At 40.1% G+C, this 12,995-nt stretch overlaps 1 long non-coding RNA gene across 2 annotated transcripts in view; it reads left to right on the forward strand.

The window, feature by feature from the left end:
- The window catches only part of LOC149786091 (uncharacterized), a 38,902-nt gene that overhangs the window by 20,195 nt on the left and 5,712 nt on the right, over positions 1-12,995 (forward strand). The window lies entirely within an intron of this gene.

The raw sequence follows: 12,995 nt of genomic DNA on the forward strand, positions 1-12,995 counted from the left end.
TATTGTTGTAACGGTTATTGGAAATCTCAGCGACGTTTCTAATCTCGCTATGTCGCTGATGGTTGCTCCACGCTCTTTTACGGTTAGTTCCCACTGGTTGATTTTGCTACGTCGTAAATCAGTCAATTTGTTTCCTCGACATGCATTTGTAAAATGCTCTATTATTCGTTCTGCTACACAATTTATCCCAGTTGACTGTTTCATCGGTTTCAGTTTTCCGATATCAGGTTTCTTATTTAACGGGTATATTCCATAAACAACTGCTGTTTCAGGATACGCTCGTTCATAGTATGGTTTGTCAATTCCGGTTAACAACCCCGGCTTGGAGTCGCGGCTGACAGTGACTGTTTTCTTGTCGCTGAGAACTGGTTCAAATTTATCACGCATGATCCAATCGCCTGATTCCACCCGGACAATGAATTTTACTCTGAAGAAATACCTTTTACCGTCAAGTTGTGATATTATCATTGCTGCGCGGTTGTCGTTCATGGTAGCATCAACAATGCCATCAATTCGAAATGTTGACCAACTATGAGATGCACCATCACGTTTGAATTCATCGATACAATCGCGTATTTTATTTAACAGGGTTCTATCGTTTATTAACGCTTTTGGTGTGTCCTTGAGGACTCTATCGAGATTGAACTTAATATTTTTCCAGGGCTTAATTACTGCTAATCTCTCAAACTCATCCATATAATTAAAACAAGTATTTAAATGAAAGAATATAGTATAATGAATAAATGCAAATGGTTGATGATTGGGTCGACAACCCCGTGCAATAAATCATGTAGAGGTGAATTCTGCGGATATCATTTACAAAGCGTTCGTAATGGCTCTCTTGGCCCTCTCCCGTGCTTGGTTTGCCACGTCGGTGTAAGAGGAAAATCGCAGTTGTGTATCAATTGTGGCGGAAAGCGATACAGGGAACTAAAACGCTATTATGACAAGCGAATTAAAAACGCCGTCATTGACCCCACCGCAGACTTCGTCATCAAAACTCCTCAGGACTATATTGCAAGGTTTATAATTAAACCAAATAATAAATTAGACAAGTAGTATTATTATACAAATGAACCAAGAGTTCAGACCTCACCCTGTGTTTGTTAATTACGAGGCATCTCGCGACGGTATTGTTAGAAACCGCAGACTGAAGAAGCCGGTTGGTACCGTAAATAATCACGGATACTTGCGATTTAATGCTGGGAAAAAAATCTGTCTTATTCACAGGATGGTGTATGAAGCGTTTAACGGACTGATCAACGACGGTCTCGTTATTGATCACATTGATGGATGTCCTCAAAATAACAGACTGTGTAATCTAAGAGCTGTTACACCGAGTCAAAATTCCAAATTTGGAAAAACAGGAGGGATGAGAAAGGCAAAACCCGTAAAGTCATTTGATACAATAACGCACGAAGAAAAAATATTTCGCTCTATGAATGCGGCTGGTAAATACTTCGATATTTGTAGTAAATCAGTTCTAGATGTTGCGGAGAATATAACTAAAACAGCGATCTCAAAAAAGACGGGTCACAGAATTCGATTTTCATATATAACATCAAAGGGAGATAACTCGTTTTGTGATAGCGTCGCATGACAAGAGTTACGTCCCTTGAAGTCTAATTAATGTTGCGTCCCTTGAAGTCCAATTAATGTTGCGATTAATTAATCATTTTACGATGAAAACTAATGAAATACACGCTATTATCTAACAGCTGTATTCTTTTTTTTAATGTTTTATTTGAGTATTTGGTTTCATTTAAATGCCGTGAAACACCATTAATAAGTATTTAAGGATTCAAACGATTCAAGGGAATTCAAATTAACACACACCTTGTGACTGACGCCGCTGTATTAGTCACTTTATATACAAGATGACTCGTTATAAGCCTGGGGCTTTCGAAAGCCAATTCAACTAATCAAAACTAACCCACGCTCTTGACCCGGGCGTGTGGTTGTCTTTTGTTCACAATCATGCAACCGGGTTAATTTAATTGGGTTGCTTTTGATTGGTTGAATTGGCCGTAGAGTTCCGCCCCGCCGTTTTATGTTTGTGCTGTCTTGTGCCGTCCCATCATCCATCAATCATTTCATTATAAATATATTCATCCTTAATTAAGTACATGTAGTGATGTCCCCCAAGCATATCTTCTGGGCGGTCTACGATGACGTTTGTCACCCTAGGCCTCCCTCCCGGAGATGTATGCTTTGGGGTTCCAAGATGTGAATGTCCTTAATTAAGTATATGTATATGCCTGCAATCTGCCACAACACTCGAGTGGAGATCTACGGCATTGTACTGTCCATACAAAAAACGGGGTCAAAAATGGCCCCAATAATTTTATTAAAATTTTTGATATTAGAAATAAGATGTTTTATAAGAATAATGAATATCGAAGACATCAATAATATATTAACTGAGATTTCAAAATTAAAAAATCAAGGAATTGAATTATCTGATGGTCTCGACAGTGAAAAAATATTATCCGATTATGAGATTATTAACGAACAGTCGAAACGGGGGCGTTTTACCCTGGCCCGCGAGTATTTTTTTATAAAACGATTACAACATACGATTAATGAGAACCTGTACCACAATGACGCAAATGCATTCATTGGACTATTTACTGCCGTTGAAATAATACGAAAAAAACTCGGACGTGTTTATGAACGACGCCGGGAGATTTCTAGCAAGATCAAAAACATTAGAAGGATTATAGACGAAAACTCCGTGGAGCTCCCGATGGTACACTCGGCGAGAAATTAGAAATTGCTTCGCAATTGCAATAATGATAGGTGAATCACTCACTACTCGGCTAGCCAGAGAGCGGCTAGCAGCGCTTAGAAAGTTCATACCGTTACGAGACAGGGTCCGAGAGCAACTTCAAACGCGGCAGCAAATGCAAACTGATTTTACTGTTGGAAGCGAACAACTCTTTGCCCCGGTAACTAAAGCGACTAAGGATGTTACAGCGGCAACTGTACCCGTTCTTGGTGCGCTTGAAAAGATAGCGGCTCAGACCGAACAAACAAAAAGGTCTTTAGAAACACTCCCTGCAAAAATAGCGGCTGCTACAACACGGAGGCCACCACCACTCGCTATAACCGAACCACAAGAACCTTATGTTACAATGGCCGACGAGGAAGAATTAGGTGCTACTGCGAAAGAACCAGAAGAAGAAATACCCGAAGAAACACCCGAAGAAACATCGAAAGAAAAAAAGAAAGAGGGAAATATACCCCGTAATGTTCTTAAAAAGTCCGCAATAGATCAAATTAGAGACATCGACGACGATGAAGAATTAGTTAATTTTGTTGCTACAACATCAACTAAGAGCATTCGAGATGAGTATATCAATGAAGGTTACAAGAAAAAAATAACCTCGACGGAGAACTGGGCAAGAATAGTGTATTTAGCGAGTAAACATAGAGAAGCATTACCACATCGTGGTGATCCCGATTACGATAAATTCCTCGAGAAAGTTAAGAGTAGAACACCAAAAAAAGGAAAAGGATACCCTGTTGGTAAAGAATCCTACGGCGTTACCTGCCCTAATAGTGTTCTCAGTGATATATCACGGCTGGAAGTACTAATTGGAGGAAAACGAGCCGGAAATAACTCTACGGAAATAATCAATGAGGCCGCTGATATTTGCAAGCGGTTATTTGCAGGCGGTATTATGGACATTAATGCATATCGAACGCTCATAGACGAACTCGTGGATGATTAATTGGAAAACTGGTGTTTTTAATAAGGATGATCATACACTACAACCATGATAAACCAGTACTCGTCTACTTGGTAAACTCGCGATTGCCTGTTTACCGCGCGTACTATGGAGATGGTCTCGGTAGCACCATTGCGGGGTTATTTACAAGAATGGCTCCAAAAGTAGCGCCGTTAGCCAAACAATTAGGAATGAAGGCTATTGATGTTATTCGTGATAAGGGTATTAGTGCCATTGGAGATGTTGCCGGAAGGGCGTTTTCAGCCGCGCGGGACAAACTAATGTCATTGGTGAAATTCAGGAGAAAAAAACAGAAACCACCGGTAATGCCATCAACGACAGTGATGCCTGCAAATGTCAGTAAAGTAATAAATAACGCCGTGGAAGAAAAATTAGAGTCGTTGGCGACGACTTCGCCATCCGCCGATGCGGCAACCAACGCGCTCATGAACGCGATAGCGGGGAGTGGTTTAAATTCAAAGAATTTACGACGAAAAAATCGCAATTGAAAACATCAACATGATAAATAATAGAATGTTTGCGCGTACCGCTGATCCCGCGTTTGATATGGACGCCCCAGTACGCAGGGATGATTCTGTCCGTGATTATCAATATTATTCTTATTATGCAGCGCAACCTGACCTACGATCGCGAATTGAACTTCAAGTCCAAGATACCAGTAAATATTTTTTGCCGTGTGAAGCGTTTATCGAAATCGAGGGAGAACTCGTGACAAATGCCGCCGATAATGCACCATACGCAGATGACCATCGTGTTCGAGTTGGTTTCGTCAACAACGGTATCATGGCGTTATTTGAGAGCGCCAGATATCTTATTGACGGGCGAGAAATTGAATCAATAGAACGCGAGGTTGATGTTGCAACGACGATAATTGGGTTAGCGAGGTATTCAGATGATTATACAAGATCGGCGGGCCCATCTATGATGTTTGCGAAGGACACCGATAATAGCGCTGACCATCTTCAGTACATCAACGTGCTGACACCACGAAATACCGCAGCTGACCAGGATGAAGCAGCCAATCCAGACCGCAGGGTAAGACCGGGCGCTGAGTTCAATATCATAAAAAGTACTAACGATAATTTTAATCTAGGATTCGCAACACGAGTAGGAATGTTGCAAGGACCACGCCGAAAGTTTTCATGCGCGATTCCACTCCATCACATATTTGGATTCTGCAGAAATGTCAGAAAAGTTATCTATGGGGCTAAGCATACAATCGCGCTGACGCGAAGGGGCGATGATAACAATGCAATATGGCGTGCTGCTGGCGTCGCTGCCGGTAAAGTCATTTTAACTAAAATGGCATTGTGGATGCCGGTGCTGACTCCATCAGTTACCACGGAAGCACGATTGTTAGCATTTATGGAACAGGGAGGGAAATCGCTGTTGAGTTGGCTAGCGGTAACAACTGATGCTAAAGAGGATAACGTCGCCGATACGTTTACATGGCACCTAGCATCAAAACAGGGTGTTTCAGCCCCGCGTCATATATTCATAGCGCTGCAGAATAGGAATCGATTGGGTAGTCAAGAACACAGCCATATGATATTTGATCAATTAGGAGTCAGGGATGTTTCGCTGAGAATAAACGGACAACAGGAACCATCCGAGGATATACAGCTTAATTACGATGACAACCATATCGCACGTGTGTATCATCGATTGCTGTCATATATGGGTCGTGATCAAAACGTCGACACTGGTTTGCAAATATCACAACTTGATTTTAAAAACCTGTATCCGATTTATTACTTTTCGTTGGAACATCTTGATTTAACGAGACAATCCGTCGTTGATATACACTTCCGAGCTCGTATAGCCCCGGGTGGTGTTAATTATAGAGCGGTTGCTGTCATTCTCAGCGATAAATCAATGCTGTTGGAAGGCGTTGGTGGACGAATGAGAATCGTTGATGCACCAGTGGAAAACATGTAATTGAAAACACAAACGCGTTTACAATAAAATGTCGTATAGTGTCGTCAGTGTAGAGTTGACTGATGGTCAAGTCAAGAAATTACGATCAAAGTCGGCTAAACAATGCGGAACCACAATAACGCTGAAGCCGTCACAGATGGCGGGTGGTAATCATAAGATATCGTTGACGGCGCGTCAAATAAAACATTTCAATGATGCGATGAAGAATAAAAAGGGTGTTCAAATAGATTTTTCCGCCGCAGCAATTAAAAACATGGAAAAGACCGGTGGGATATTTCCGCTGTTAGCTGCGATTCCAGCGTTGATTGCCGCGGCCGCACCAGCAGTGGCTAAGGCGGCGGCGTTGGGGGCCGTTGGTACCGCGGCGGGAATGGCATTAAAGAAGGCAACCGGGAAAGGCTACAAAAAAAAACGACCCATAGCCGGAAAGGGTCTAAGACTACCGGGAACCCCGTATTCATGGTACTCGGGAAAGGGTCTAAGACTACCGGGAACCGTTTATTGACTCGAGAGTTAATGACTCCTGAGTCAATGACTCCTGAGTCTATGACTCCCATGTCTAATTTTGATTTAATAGACGCCGCAAACGCGCTAGCGATAAAAAACTTCAGAGGTGTTTTTATGAGGGATCAATTACCGGCGGCCCCAAGGAATACTGAAACAGGCATAATTAACCTCGATGGGTCCTCCGGAGCGGGAACTCATTGGGTTGCGTACGCGATTGATCCGCGTGCGATCGTCTATTTTGATTCATACGGGTTAGCCCCACCAAACGAATTCATGCGGTATATCCGGGAGTGTTCAGCCCGGGCGTGTTCAGCCCGGGTTTTTTATTCCACGCTGCCAACACAGCGATTAAGCGACCCACCGATATGTGGCCGTGAGGTATTGAACGTACTTGCGGCGATTTCATCATCGCGAAAACCACCTCATGTGGTTGTAAACGAATATACTAGTGGAGTCGTAGAAGCTCAACGGATTTTAGAGAATAACATTTACAATAATAATGATTGATATTTGGGGACGACCGGTTTTGGCGCTGAAAAAACCCACGGAAACGCCCGCCACCGATGACATAAAAAAACTAATTGAGGATGAAATCGCTGATACGTTGAATTTAACCAGTGTTGACCCGGACGAAATAGTTGTATTTCAAGACCGCCAGGGTAAATTGAAATCCGGTAATGTGTCACTGAATGATGTTTTAACACGACAGCGTGATGCCGCCGAGGACACTATCGCGCTGTATACCAGCGACGGACGACTCAAACCGGGTGGACATATATCAGCGGTGACGGATAGGGTAACATTAGTCCAGGACGGTTTTACAAGGTTAGATAGATCGGTGACCGAACTTGACGCGCAGGTGAAAAAATCTGTCGCCGAGGTGAAAAAATCTGTCACCGATATACAACTCACTACCGCTAGTTTTTTTGGAACCCCGACGGTAACCGAACCGAATCTTGCAACAATAAAAAATACTATTTTGGAGTTTACGACGCTGTCGGGCCAATTTACCTCGTTACGAAAAAATGTTAACAGGATCGATGACAACTTTGATAAATTCCTTGGTAAAAAAAATGCCAAACCGGATGAAATCACAATAACTATAAATGATATCACTGCGTATGGACAGGAAATAAAAACAATCAAAACTGATGTTGCAACAAACAAAAGGAGTGTAGACGCGCATGAACGGGAAATAGAAATAATCGGCGCTAATGTTGCAACGATCATAAATAATGTAGACTCGCATGGACGGAAAATAGAAACAATCAAAACTGATATTGAAGCGAACAAAAAGGGTGTGGACACGCATACACAGGAAATAGGAACAATCAAAACTGATATTGAAGCGAACAAAAAGGGTGTGGACGCGCATACACAGGAAATAGGAACAATCAAAACTGATGTCGAAGCGAACAAAAAAAATGTAGACGCGTATTGGCGGGGAATAGGATTAATCAAAACTGATGTTGCAGCGAACAAAAAAGGTATAGACGTACATACATATGAAATAGGAACAATCAAACTTGATGTTGCAGCGAACAAAAAAAGTATGACCGAGAATACACGGGAAATAGAAACAATCAAAACTAATGTTGCAACGAACAAGAATAATATAGACGCGAATTTGCGTAGAATAGAAATAATCAAAACTGATGTTGAAGCGATTAAAGACGGACTACCGAGAATAACAGAGCAACTCGAAACTAATATTGAAGCGAACAAAAAAAATGTAGACGCGTATGGAGGGGAAATAAAAACAATCAAAACTGATGTTGAAGCGATTAAGGACAAACTACCTAGAATGACAGAGCAACTCGAAAAAATGAAAACACCTCATGGGATCATCGGCAGTGGCGTATACACGGTTCAATACGGATCATTCGATTGGACTCCTACGCGTAATGCAATAGATGTCACCGCAATTGTTAAGGGCATTTATCGATTGACATTGATTTCGGCGATGCAGTTCAGTATATCATCGCCGAGTTCATCCGGGTTTAACAATACAATATCAACAATCATCGACAAGGATACAATCGAACGGTTTATAATTAAAGCCGTTGATAGCAGTCTATTTAGGGCAAACATCACATGGTATGCGGAATTTGTAGTGGATCTAAGTAATTAAAAACACTAGCTCTTTTAAAATAAAAATGACCACCAAGGAAATTGAATCAGAGGTATCACCGACGTCACATCAATATCGATTCGATACCGCAAAAGAATTTTCCGCGAACTTGAAAACGCTTTCCGAACAATACCGTGTAAAAATAAAAAAATACCGTCGTAAAATAACCGCCATCGACGCGGTCGTGTACTCGGTGTCGGGTATAATAGCCGGTACCGGTGTTATTTTATCCACGGTAACCACGATAGCCCCGATCGCTGTTCCAATCGCTGTCTCCGCAATGACAACAGTTGCTGGAGTCGCCAACGCAATCACTAAAAAGATATCATCGTGTTTTCAGAAAAAACTCAACGAGTATACAGTAAAACATCAAATAGTATCCGACGCATACTCGAAATTATCCGGGTTGATCTCGTTATCGATTGATAATTTGTTCGTATCCGATGTTGAATTCTCCACGATGGTCCAGTTGTATAGCTCCGCGATGTCAAAAATCGAGGATTTTCAACTGGAAGCCGGAACCACCTCAATGGGCTCTGGTTATTAATATTAAACACTAAAGACAACAAATAATAATAATGTCACTGAACCCCGAAGGGTTTCAATTACTTCAGCGGATCGCGGAGAACACCACTCCGGTACAAACAAATATGATATCGATAACATCAACGAAACCCGAATTCAGTGTAAACTTTCCATCACCGGTTCCAGTGAAGGAAATAGCGCTGGCAAAATTGCGAGTATATCACAGTTGGCCTAATATTCGAGCGGACGCATTTAACGGACAACAACCTAATAACTCGCTGGTTTTTGCACGGAAAAATAAACCCGATGGAACCCCAAACTGGGAGGAGGTTACAATACCAACTGGGTCATACCAAATAGAACAAATCAATAAAGAATTTCAACGCAGGATAAAATCGATCACAGGAAAGGAATCAAAAATCGCTATTACGGTTCATGAACCGACGTTATCGTCGACGATTGAAATAAGCACACCGGGGTATATGGTTGATATTTATAACAGTTCAATAAGAACCATACTAGGATGGCCTAAGAATCCACCTTATGAAAACCCCGAGGGCAAACAATCGTATCATGAGATTAATCCCAATTATCGAGATGTTTTGTTTGTTATGAAAAACTCGTCACCCCCCGACTGGTTTACATTTCAAGACAGGAATACCATGTATTGGTATTTTAGGTACGAGAAAACTCCTGGATCGGTCGTCGAGGTCGAAGTTAATTTAAATGATATCGATAGGTTTTTTATCGAGATTAATCGTATTTACCAATCACAACTAGAACAGCTACGGGAAACAAAAGCACAAAAACACGTTGAGGTGTTAAATCAACTTATATTAGACATGGAATATATCAATGAAAGAATCATCGAGGTAATATCCACTAGCAGAATTGATAATAAACAAAAATTCCTAACCGAGTATAATATCGCAGAAGCCGATTTACCCGATTTTAAGTTTCCAAGATACAACACGCCAGAACTAAGAAAGTCTCTTAATGATTTTATCGGTCCATCAACTTATATCCTCAGACACGATAACGGGGATGATGGTAGGCATATTGCTCCATACAACGTAAATATCGCATCGGTGATAGCAATCAATCTAGTGTGTGATGTTATCGAAGGGAGTTACCAGGTAGATACCAATCAATCAAATCAAGCTCAACAGGGATATATCCTTTATTCATTTTCACCAACAGCCCCTCCGGGATTTTTAATCGTTGAGAATCCGATTAATCCGGTCTATATGCGATGCCATGATCGGTTTTTAACGAGAATTAATTTTAAACTCACCGATCAGTCAAATAACCTAATTGATCTACAGGAGGAGGAGTTAGTGATCACTCTGTTTGTAAGATCAATGTAAATAACCACTTAGCAGCAGAGGGGGCGATGACATCGACGCGGTCGTCGCTGTGCTTACCGGACGCTGACGACACTGGGGATCGGCGCGCAGAAGGTGTTAATTAAACCAAATGACGTCACCATCGTGTAGGATGGACCGTCGTCGTTTTTTTTTTACCAGGCGCTGACGACACTAGATCGTTGAGTGCAGAAAGTATTAATTAAGCAAAATAACGATTGGACAAAATGTCCGATTCGCCCCCCCTGCTGCTTAAACACATTACAATTGCGCGACAGGCAGTGTTTACCAAGATACAAACATACTGTATCAATGAAAAAATACAAGTCTCATTAATTTTTAAAAATCTCTTTTGCTCTGTTTCAGTAGCTTCTCATGGGTCTATGGTTCTTCCCGGGGTTTTCCAGGGTTCTTCATCCACCAGTATACTGGCTGCCATGTACAGCCTATCTTGTGTTGGCATTTAGCCCTACAACAACAACAACAACAAAAGTGAAAGGATAAAAACGTTACCCTCATCACCAGGGCTACCACCGTTGTCCCTCGCACATATACATTCTGCAGAACTGTACTTCGCTCGTGTTGCCTTGGGCACGATTACAACCAAATGTGCATTCAACATACACATTGACACCTGCTTGAAGTGCTTCTTATCAAACCATTTTTTTAAAGCAAGCAAGTTTCAATTATCTCTGTAGTTTTGCTTTGTGATTCTTCATAAATCATAGTATGCCTAAATGTCCCTTCATTAGATCTATTGAGAATAATAACTTGAACAGGTAGTTGATTTATGTAAATAATAGGTCGGTAGTTATTGTCCGTCCAATAATTACTTCTGCTGCAGCCACTGTACTTAAATATGTAAACCAAATTATGATTCTCCTGCCAGTTTCATTTTATTTTGTATCCTGAAATATTAACTCCTTCTTTGTCTTTTAAACCCATTATTAAAACATTTAATTTCATGTTTCTTTTATTCTGTAAATGTTAGGTTCTTGATCACTTTTAATGTCCATTGAAAAATGAAACCCTTTGCTTCTTTACCTCTAATTAAATAAAAACCAGAGAAACCTAGTAAAATGTGTGCATAAGACTAATTTCTTGATTTGAGTGGCATATTGCAGTACATTATATAATGTGTATTCTACCAAATAATTTGGAACATAGTCAAATCATATCTATTAACAATCTTTCGGGTGTAGTTGCAGCCATAAAAATGTTCACCAACCATTTCTGTTCCATAGCATTTAAAATCAAATTGGTATATTAGTATCTCTTTAACAACTGAACTTGGATCTCGTAAAATCTACACATTGTTTAATACCATTCGGTTACTCCTAACTAGGTGCTATTCGAACTCGTAAAGTAATATATATTAAAAGTTACGCTCTCTCCTCAAATTAAATTTTGTTATTATCAATTTCCGTTTTAGTTCATTCTTTATAACACCTAATGCAAAACTTATACTCGTGTCTGTCTTAGAGCCTGTTTTGAATGTCACTAGATTTGCCTTTAATTCGGCTTTACTTTCATTGATGTTACTTCCTAGTGCGAGTCTTTCTACCTACTTTCCTTTTGAATGCGTATAGTTTTAAATTTGGTTCAGATTGGTTAGGAACTGATCACTGTACGTGTACCTTCTCCTTACTGTTTGTAGGGCATGAATTGCAGTTGATTATCCACATCTGCTCATCGGAGATTTGTTACCTTTACCATTATTACTCTGTTGACTAACTGTCAAAAACTTTCCTCCAGATAATGTCTCTCAATTATCCTCCGACGCCTTACTTATGTAAGCATCAACCTTTTTGCACAAAATTTGTATTTTGCGGCATCAAAATTCTGTACTGGATCTGCTTGATTGGTAATACCTTTATATACTAATTTAAGTCACTGTTAAGTGCTAAGTATTGGAGCTAACGTTACATTTATGTCCTCTATTTTTAATCTTGACAATTAAGGTAAAAGGGACAGCAAATCCAGTGCATAAAGAACTCACTATGATCTCTTAAAATACTGCAATTAATGACATCATTTTTGTATTTATCCAGCATGTAAAACTCGCGTGATGCATACGGTGAAAGTTTATCACATTTCCATCTGTATTATTTATGCTGATAATCAATCCATTTGCGGTACTTCGCTGCCATTGCTTGTAACGGTCATTCAAACTATTATTTTCAACATACTTTCAGGTAGTGCTGGTCTAGTAATTTTCAATTTTAATTTTAAGTATTTTTGTAGCCCTACAAGAAAACGTACATATTTTTTTTTATTATATATCACTGTCATATTAACACTATTCAGAGAAAACAAAACCGAAGAGAAGCTACTAAATCAGTCATGGTTAGTTTGGTTTTGTGGGGTTTAACGACATTTTTTCAGCACACGATGTTTTTTTTTTTTTTAAATACAAGGCGGCCAGTATATTTGGTGGAGGAAGAATCTTGGAAGACCTCGAAAAGAATCTACAGTCAACGGGCTATAACCCAGTAAAATTTTGCAGAAGAAATGGTGAAAATCCAAAATGACCTACGTCTTTTTCATGTGAAATCCTCATACCAAACTATCTTTCAATTTAAAAAGCCCTTATTATTATTTTGAGCGAAAATGAAATTTGTGTTTTTTTGTGTGACGTGCATAGGCAACACCATTGAGCTTATTATGCTTGAACTTTTATGTTGACATTTTAATAAGAATTATACTGCTTTCACACAGGATTTATTTATTTAGATATTTATTTCAAGTCAATTTATATATTTTCACCGACCAACGTTT

Source organism: Sinohyriopsis cumingii, chromosome 12 (assembly GCF_028554795.1).
Source record: "Sinohyriopsis cumingii isolate HCF-2022 chromosome 12, ASM2855479v2, whole genome shotgun sequence".
Classification (NCBI taxonomy): domain Eukaryota; kingdom Metazoa; phylum Mollusca; class Bivalvia; order Unionida; family Unionidae; genus Sinohyriopsis; species Sinohyriopsis cumingii.